Below are 9106 nucleotides of genomic sequence, written 5' to 3'. Positions count from 1 at the left end.
TTATTTGTCGTATTCTTATTAGTTTTTAGATTAAATCTTCAATTTATTAATTAGATAATCTATATATTTTTGAACTTTCTAATTAATTTATTAATTTTAATAATATAAGTATTTTGAAATTTCTAACGTAAATCATTAATCTATATTTATTATTTATGAAGTGATTTTGATTACTTGTCAATTTCTCTATATTATTTAGTGATTTTACTTAACTATTTTTAACTTTCAAAAATTTTTATTAGTTTTAGCTTAAATCATTAATTTATACTATTATTTGCTTAAATTAACATTAAATATAATTGTCCATATCATATTAATATATAAGATATGTCATCAATTTTAATAGCCATGTCATATTATTTTTGTGAGAATAATTGTAGAGAAGACATGTGGCAAAATCACTTTTCAAATATAGTTAAGGATGATAGGCCAGGGACAAGAAAGATCAATTAATATACCAAAATAGAATTTATGGCCCAAGTAAATCCAGCCCAGCTACGATGACAATAAACTTTTATTGTTGACCCAAATTAAGATCCTACCATAAACGGTATGAACCAGCCAAACTTGACCATACTCAAAACGATGCATACTTCATTGGTTATTAATCTGGTCAAATAAAGAAAGTTCCTTATTCTTTATTTGTTCGATCAAAGACAAAGATGAAAGAGAATCTGCTGCTTTTCTAGAAGCTTTTAGTAGCTTAAGAAAATGTGCAAAGTCTCAGCTGGTTTTATCATAAATGGGTCAAAGTTTCCGAGACAATTATCTCTTCATGATTTGGAATGATTTAAAGAACCTCCAAAGTCCAAACACGGCATAACGCTCAAGGATTCCTTCCCAAATTGTCCAGATACAAAGTCAAAGGAGTTGATTTATTTTGACCAACCAATTACTTCTAGCTGGCTAGAAAAATGCCAAAACGTTTGCCTTAAAATATTTACTTTTATCTTCAAATTATTCCTGGGGAATATTAGTTTTGTTTATGACATTGATATGTTAAAGTGGGTTTTCTACTGACCACCGCACAGCGTCTTGAAGCTCTAAGATCATGTTTATCCATGAACCCCAAATGGGAGGTTCTTTTTTTTTTTTTTTTTTCTTTTTTCTCGAAAAAAAATAAATAAACAAACCAATCGTGGGCCACCACGTGTCAGTGGGGTCCACGATCATGAACAAACTCAACCAATTTCGTTTCTTCCTCAAACGACTTCTTTCTTTGGTTCTGTCAATTTTGTGGGTCCCCCACCCTCTCTCCTCCCTCAAGACACCTCCAAATAACCCCCGATAAACTTGCTCTAAGGCGTCAAAGTAATGATTACTTGATCCACTACTTGCATCCAACACTACTGCTTTTCCTCTTTCTTTTAAATAAGAACAAAACCTAGCTTCACCCCCAAGGTGAACCTCTACATTCACCCACCAATAGGAATTAGTTAATTGAGATTTGATATCTCTTAAAAAAGGAAACCAAATAATAAGAATTTAATGAAATAAAATTATGTTTTTAGATAAATAAAAAATAGTAGCAATTATCAAAAAAATATATTCTTTTTAATATTGTTAAAATCCGTCAGAAAATACTAAACCCTAAACCCTAAATTCTAACCCTAAACCCTAAACCCTTGGAGAAAGCCAGAAACCTTTGGGTAAATCCTATACCCTAAATCGTTAATTTTAAACTCTAAACCATTAATCATAAACCATAATATTAAACCCTAAATTCTAACACGAAACCCTAAACCCTAAACTCTTTGATAAAATATTAAATCATAAACTCTTAATCCTATGGTTTAATATTATGGTTATGATGAAAGGTTTAAGATTAACGATTTAGGGTATAGGATTTGTCCAAGGGTTCAAGCTTTCTCCAAGGGTTTAGGGTTTAGTATTTAGAATTTAGGGTTTAATATTATAGTTTATGATTAAGGTTTAGGGTATAAGATTAACGATTTAGGATATAGAATTTTCCCAGGGTTCAGGCTTTCCCCAAGGGTTTAGGGTTTAGTATTTAGAATTTAGGGTTTAGGGTTTAGTTTTTTTTGACGGATTTATCAATACTAAAACAAATATTTTTTTTTAATTGCTACTATTTTTTATTTATCTAAAAACATAATTTTATTTCATTAAATTCTTATTACTTGGTTTCCTTTTTTAAAAGATATCAAATCTCAATTAACTAATTCCTATTGGTGGGTGAATGTAGAGGTTCACCTTAGGGGGTGAAGCTAAGTTTTGTTCTTTAAATATCATACTTGATGTGTGTCTCTTAACAAACTTTTCTCTTGGTTTTTTAACCAAAACACTGCCTCAAGGCCTGTTTTTCTCATTTTATCTAATGCATATAAAGCTCTTTTCAAAAAAAAAAAAAAAACAAGCCTATATAAAGGCATAGCTCATCTCTGTGTAAAACATAATATTAATGAATAAGCTAGTGAGTTTTGTGTTCAACACATTATTTAAGTTCTTAGAGAAAGTGAATGATTCCTTCTCTAGACTTTTGTCTTCTCAAAGCTTAGTCCATAAAACTTGGTTACTTGTTTCATCCCATCCACTAGCCTAATCAATGAGAGTTACACAACCAGTTGATTAAGCTTCATCTCAATCCACTTCAGACCATCAACATATCAAGTTGACAATCTTACAAATACAGAATTTGGTTCCATCAAATCCTCATTGTATGGGCATGCCCGTCTTCATCAATCTATGACGGTTTTGATTGTTGTTTACTCGTTGAAAAAGTTTTAGATTGTCGTTAGCTGTTAGCCAAGTTATGTATCATCATTAGCTGTTAGACGAGTATTGTATCGTTGCTAGTAGTTATACGAATTTTATTTCCTCGCTAGCTGTTAGACGAGTTTAACTCTCCAGGTTCTATTACTTGTTGTTATCGCTGTTGATATAGTCACTTTCTTTTTTTATTATTTCATCTTCAAATCAAATATTTTGTGGAGAAAATCAAATGAATATGTCATCTTGATTCCTTGGTTTTGATTATTATTTCTAGCTCTCATTATACACCTTGTCTAGCCTTAAAATTTTGATCATGATTGGAAAAAATGTCGAATAAAGGCTCACATAATGGGCAGTGAGGACAAAAGTTTCCGTATAATTTTCAAGCCTAACGCAAAAGATACAACAAGTTGTGCACTCGGTGATTCGAACATAGTCAAAGTCTTTCTCCTAGGATTGACCTGAGGGAGATTTGAGAACTTCAGACCTGATTTTATGATTTTGAAGTTAGCACGGTTGATGACTGTCGAGAAATTGCAGTTGCAACAAACATTATGCTTGGATATTGTTACAGTATTACATTTCGGAGGATGATTTAGCAGTGAGGGATACAATGTGTCAATTTTCTTTATTTTCATCTTTGTCAGTAGTTTCAAGTCTTACATTAGATTCTGAACTGTGCTGTTGCGCATGATTATTTAAATTTAAAATTTATGTTTTTATTAAATTAGAAGTTTATGATTTGATGATATTTTATATCGTTCAGTTTGCATTTATTTTCAGTTCGGTTCCGGTTTGGTTTTTGGTTCAAAAAATATAGTAATAGTTCGGTTATTTAGGAATTTGAGTTTGGTTTTGGATTATGTTATTTTGGTTTTTGGTTTGTTTCAAATAATAATATTAGAAACTCAATTAAATTTCAACTTTTATTCAAGTGTGTCGATTTGATAGGGATATGAATTTTTTGATCTTGATTCTGATATAGGTAAATATGATTTTCCATTTTTGGTTTTTATTTAATATTATTGAATGTCTTTATATTTTACAAATGATTAGGAAATCAGTATATCTCAAGGTTATATTACCCTCAGAATTTTTTGCTAATTTCATACTTCTATGTGATAAACTAAGCTATTTATTCAACAATTATGATCAGAATATACCAATATTATTTTAAAATAGTAAACTAGATTATGACTCATCCTTTTTAAGGGGGGATATATTTTTTGTTTTATATTTTTTTTTAAATTTAGTTTTTTACATTTGTGTTTTAGTCATATTTATGTTTTTCTTTGTATAATGTTTTTTTAAGTGATTAGTAAGAGATTTTAATAATTGTATTAAAATAGTTGGACCACACCTATATCAATAGGTCATGATGTTGTTTTAATTGAATACTAGATTCTGACCCGACCTTAAAAGGGCATTATATTTTTTTTGTTTTATATATTTTTTAAAAAAATAACTTTTATATTTGTATTTTAGATATATTTGTGTTTTTATTTGTATAATATTTTTCTTAAATGATTGATAAGAGGTTCTAATAATTATATTAAAATAGTTGGACCATACCTATATCAATATGTCATGTTCCTATTTTAATAGTATTGATATATTTTCAATATAAATATGGACTGTGTAGCTATATTTTGGTAATAGGTTGATATCTAATTTTGGATGCTGAAATGAATTATTAAAAAACTAAATGAGTTTAGAGTATTGTCAGTGATTTATAAAGAGGTTAAATGAGTTTTTAATATTTTAATATTTCAGGGTTTATGATCACATTGGATATCTCAAATGTATTTGTTATTTGGAACTGCCCTGTAATATTTATAAACCATATCGTTTATAAAGGAACAGTCATGTAATTCATTATTTAGCCTAAAATTTGAATGATAACTTTTTTACAGTTCAAAAGCCAGTCTGACAAAAAAAAAACTTGTATATACATGCTAATTTCTCTATTTTTTTTAGTAAATTTTGATTTTAATATTTATTTGATTTTCATAATTTTAAAATAACATTAATGAAATTATTAGTTTAATTTTAGTATATTGGTTAACATTAATGAAGCTTGTTTTTATGTTTCGTCACATCATGTTCAATAGGTCCAAAATTTAAAACATGTTATGGTACATTTCAAATAAAATTCTAAATTAGTAGATTAGATGATTCCAAAAAGTTTGACTTTTTTTGGGAAGGTTTTATTTTGAAGACATCTAGCAGTGAGGTGCGTAACTCGATTTCTTTATTTTTGATTCCTCTAGCAGTGCTGAGTGGTCTGCCATTTTGGAGAGATCAATTTTTTTCTTCTGGAAGATTTTTCGAAGACGGTTTTAGGCTGCTCCTGATATTGACTTTATCCTTGTTGTGTTGAGATCTCCCTTGCTATGATTTTGATTGACTCGATTGTTTCCATTTATGTGAGTGGTATTATGATTTCATCAACGATCGCACGTTTGGTGATTTCGAGTAATATATCTTTGATTCCCACAAACTGGGAGCAAATTTGTTAACTAAATTTTATAAGGGAGTAAATTATAATCTAGATTAATCACGAAAACACTACATTTAACTTATTGTATATTTTTATTGTGTGTATTTTATGTTAGTATTTGCAAGAGAAGTATATAATATTGTTTATAGTTTTTAAGAATGTTAGGGCTTGGAAGGATTGATTATGTATAAGATTAATTACGTTTGATTTGTGATGACAAGACTTTTCGGGTCCCTATCAAATGCAGTAGTATATGAGATGTCGAACCAATCTTATATGATTTCAATGCACTGAGAATACAAATCTATGCTTAATCTAAGTGCAAACATGTTTTGAATGATGATGTGAACTAGAACTATGCTAAAATGCAATAAAGGAACAAGCTTTCAATCAATCTACGACAATAGGACTCATGGGGCTAGGCATTTGATTTCAAGTGATTAAGATCCAATCTAAGGATGACAAACTTTCAATCAAAAGACTTCCTTAAGTCTAGAACACTCAAATAAGCAAGCTCTATGGTCAAGAAGAATGCTAATTTACTTAAATCAACTAGACATCAAAGGTCTTTGAGCCTAAAAGATCTAAGCAATCATTAGGGATGAGTCTATTAACTATCTAAACTCCCTTAACACAATGGTCTTTGTGTAAGGTAAGTTTAGAGCAAGCTCTACTTGGTTCAGACATTTCATCAAACACCTTGTGGGTGGGAAATGTCTAGAGCTCTAGAATAAAAAGGCCAACTTTAATCTAGCATTAAGAGAAGTAGACAAGCAAGAAAAAAATAGATCTAACACTAAACACCCTAGATCTTCACTTAATCACCCTAATCACCCTAGCCCATGAATCCAAATAGTAACTACTCACTAATAGACATGAATAACCCAAAACCCATGGATGATTGAAGGTTAATCATGTTTAGTGGTCAAGATTGATCAATAATCACAAGAGATAGAGATGAAAAGAAGCTCAAAATTAAGTCTTTCACCAAAATAGCTAATGTGATTACAGAGAAAACAAGATCTCTCTCAAAATTAGGTCTAAAGGGTATTTATAAAAGTCTAAAAACGAGCTGGGTCAACCCAACAAACCTGGGTCAACCCAATAAAAAAAACAGTCTTTTTCGCCCGTAACGACCTGGCATCCCGCTACAGTGGTCGCTACATACGCTCGGGAACCCTCCTAGCGACATTCTCTGGTCGCTACAGCTCTGGTCGTTACAGGGTTGTAGATTGATCATAACTCCTTCAATACAGATCCAAATGACTTGAAACCACCTCCATTAGAAAGCTAACTCAATTTACTTTGTCTTTCCAAAATTTGAGCTTCAAAGGATATCTTTAAGGCCTTCATCTATGTTCATCTTTCACCCTTTTGACTCAAAACCCCTCAAATGTCTCCAAAGTCACCAACAAGCATCTCTAGTATCTGATAGAGACAAATGTAATGAAATGCAACCTAAATGCACTCTAAATGCATGCAAAGGAACAATATAAGGACTAGAATGAAGCTTAAAAACATGTAAATACACAAGATATCAATTCCCCCACACTGGTCCTTTACTTGTCCACAAGTAAACTTTCAAAAAACTAATGTAGAGAGGTTTGAAGGTGGGAGCACATAAGCAAAAGAAACAATTAGAGCACTCAACTTGACATCCTAAAGAAATATAGCAAATAGCATGAGCAAACTCTCTTATTATACTCTAGCTTCTCTAGGCCTATCAATACTCTTATACCTTTACACAAGATGCAATACTCATCAACCAACAAGTCTTCTTAACCAGCCTTCAGATTGATTCACACACACACACACACAAGGTGAATTCTCACAAATGGGCACATGATCTCAATCATTTGGCTAGGTGATCAAATGGTCTAATATGGATGAAAAAGAGGGTTCAATGTATCATTTTAAGGTGGTAATCACTCAAGAATCAAGGAGCTTGATCATTATGCAAAATTTATCTAAGACTAGGAGCAATTCATGCATACATGGATTCATCCTCATCATTCTACCCATTCCTAAGTAATTACAAATTCTACACCCCTTTCATTCATCCCATACCCTAAAATAACAAACACTCACATCACTCACCCAATGAACAACTTTCTTTTCTTATGAGTTAATCACTAAGGACCTCTTATTCACTTTTCTAAGCTCTAAACTCTTTTTATTTTCCCTTCCCCGCTATCTTTTTGAATCTTTTTTTTTCTTTTCTCTTTTTTTTTTGTTCTTTTTTTTTCTTTTTAATATAGAGGGAAGATCTCAAACAATACAAACAAGAGCTTTCTTTTCTTTCTATTCTAGGTCCTTAGGGCTTTTCTTTCTCATAACACACTATTGCTCATCTTTCTCACACTCCAAACCAAGACATTAAACCTTTAAGAAACATACACCCACTCACCATCCTAGAAGCTAGCTCAAATGATGACCCTATGCTAGCAAGAGATGAGAACAAATCCATGTCGCTCCTAATACTCTCAAGATTTTGCACATGACAAACTATCAAAAGAGGCCTCACTCATGCAAATCAATGTAGGCTTCAAATAATGGTAAGGGTTTTAGGGTAAGGGAGTGCCATTTGGGTTAACAAAGAGTGGTTCAATGGAAAAGATAACCCAAATGTGTAAGAGATCCATGATCAAGTATGCAAATGCCCATATGCAAGAGAGATTAAGTTCATTTAACTCAAGATTCAGGTTGGAGCTGGTTTCGAGAACAATGCCAATATCAAGCAAGCAAACATGTTTTAAGAAGAGTTTTCAAGGCACGAAGCATGCAAGGCTTTCAAGAGATGCTTAAGCTACTTGATATGTTTAGCTAGGGCGTCAAATTCAGTGCAAACAAGTGTTCTTTACAAGGCATTATCAACAGCTGCTCCATATGCAAGTGAATGCAACATATATGATCTAGACTCAATCCTAAGAATGCAAGTGATGCAACTACATGATTCTTTATGCACTTTTCAAAATTTTAATTTTTATGGTTTTTCTATGGATATATGAATGTACAATGCAATGCATGAGACGCACAATCAACAAAGCAAACATGATCAAATACTTGGTACCTCCCCCACACTTAAATCACACAGTCTCTATGTGAGTAAGAGAGAAGGAGATACCGAAAATATGAAAAAAGTAATGGTATGTACAAAGAAGGGTTGGAGTGATACCTCAAGTGAAGATTGGAGTATGGCAGTGGGTGTCTAGAGCTTGAGCTTTGAGCTGGCCTAAAACTTCTGCCACACTTATTGAAAACATAAAGATATGAAATAGCAAATTTATATACAAGGATAACCATGAGAATTCCTCCCAAGTGAGCTTGTTTTGAGTCACTAGCTTGACTACCTTTTCTCTTGTACTAGTGCGAAGGAGGATCCTTCCCACCTTCAAGAGTGATGGTGAGGACCTGAGAGAGTAGCTCTTGGAGCTTGATGGGATCGTTTCGAAGCTGAGGAGTGATGATGGCTCTTGTACTTGAGAATGGCTTGGACCTGCCCTTGCACTTGATCTTGTACTCAATGGCTCCATCCTTGAGCTTCATTGGGTGGAGAGTGAGAGTCTGAGGAGTCTTATCAAGAGGTGGAGGATGAGGTTCTTTCACTATCTTTTCATGTCATGAGCAGCCTTTGCGACTCTACTCACCTCCTCCCTTTTAGCACTTTCCAAGTGCTCAACACACAGCTCTCGAGAAGATTCTCCAATAAGACCTTCTTTCTCAGGTACAACCACTTTAGCTTGGGTCTTCTCAATGGATGGTTCTTCACAAGTGATTGTTCCACAATAGACAACATCCATTGGAGACTGGATTGGGTAAGAGACAGCCTTGTTCACATTGAGGAGCGTGACCTTCTTGTTTGGGAAATCAATA

This window comes from Raphanus sativus, chromosome 3 (assembly GCF_000801105.2).
Source record: "Raphanus sativus cultivar WK10039 chromosome 3, ASM80110v3, whole genome shotgun sequence".
NCBI lineage: Eukaryota > Viridiplantae > Streptophyta > Magnoliopsida > Brassicales > Brassicaceae > Raphanus > Raphanus sativus.
This window is presented reverse-complemented; position numbering follows the sequence as displayed.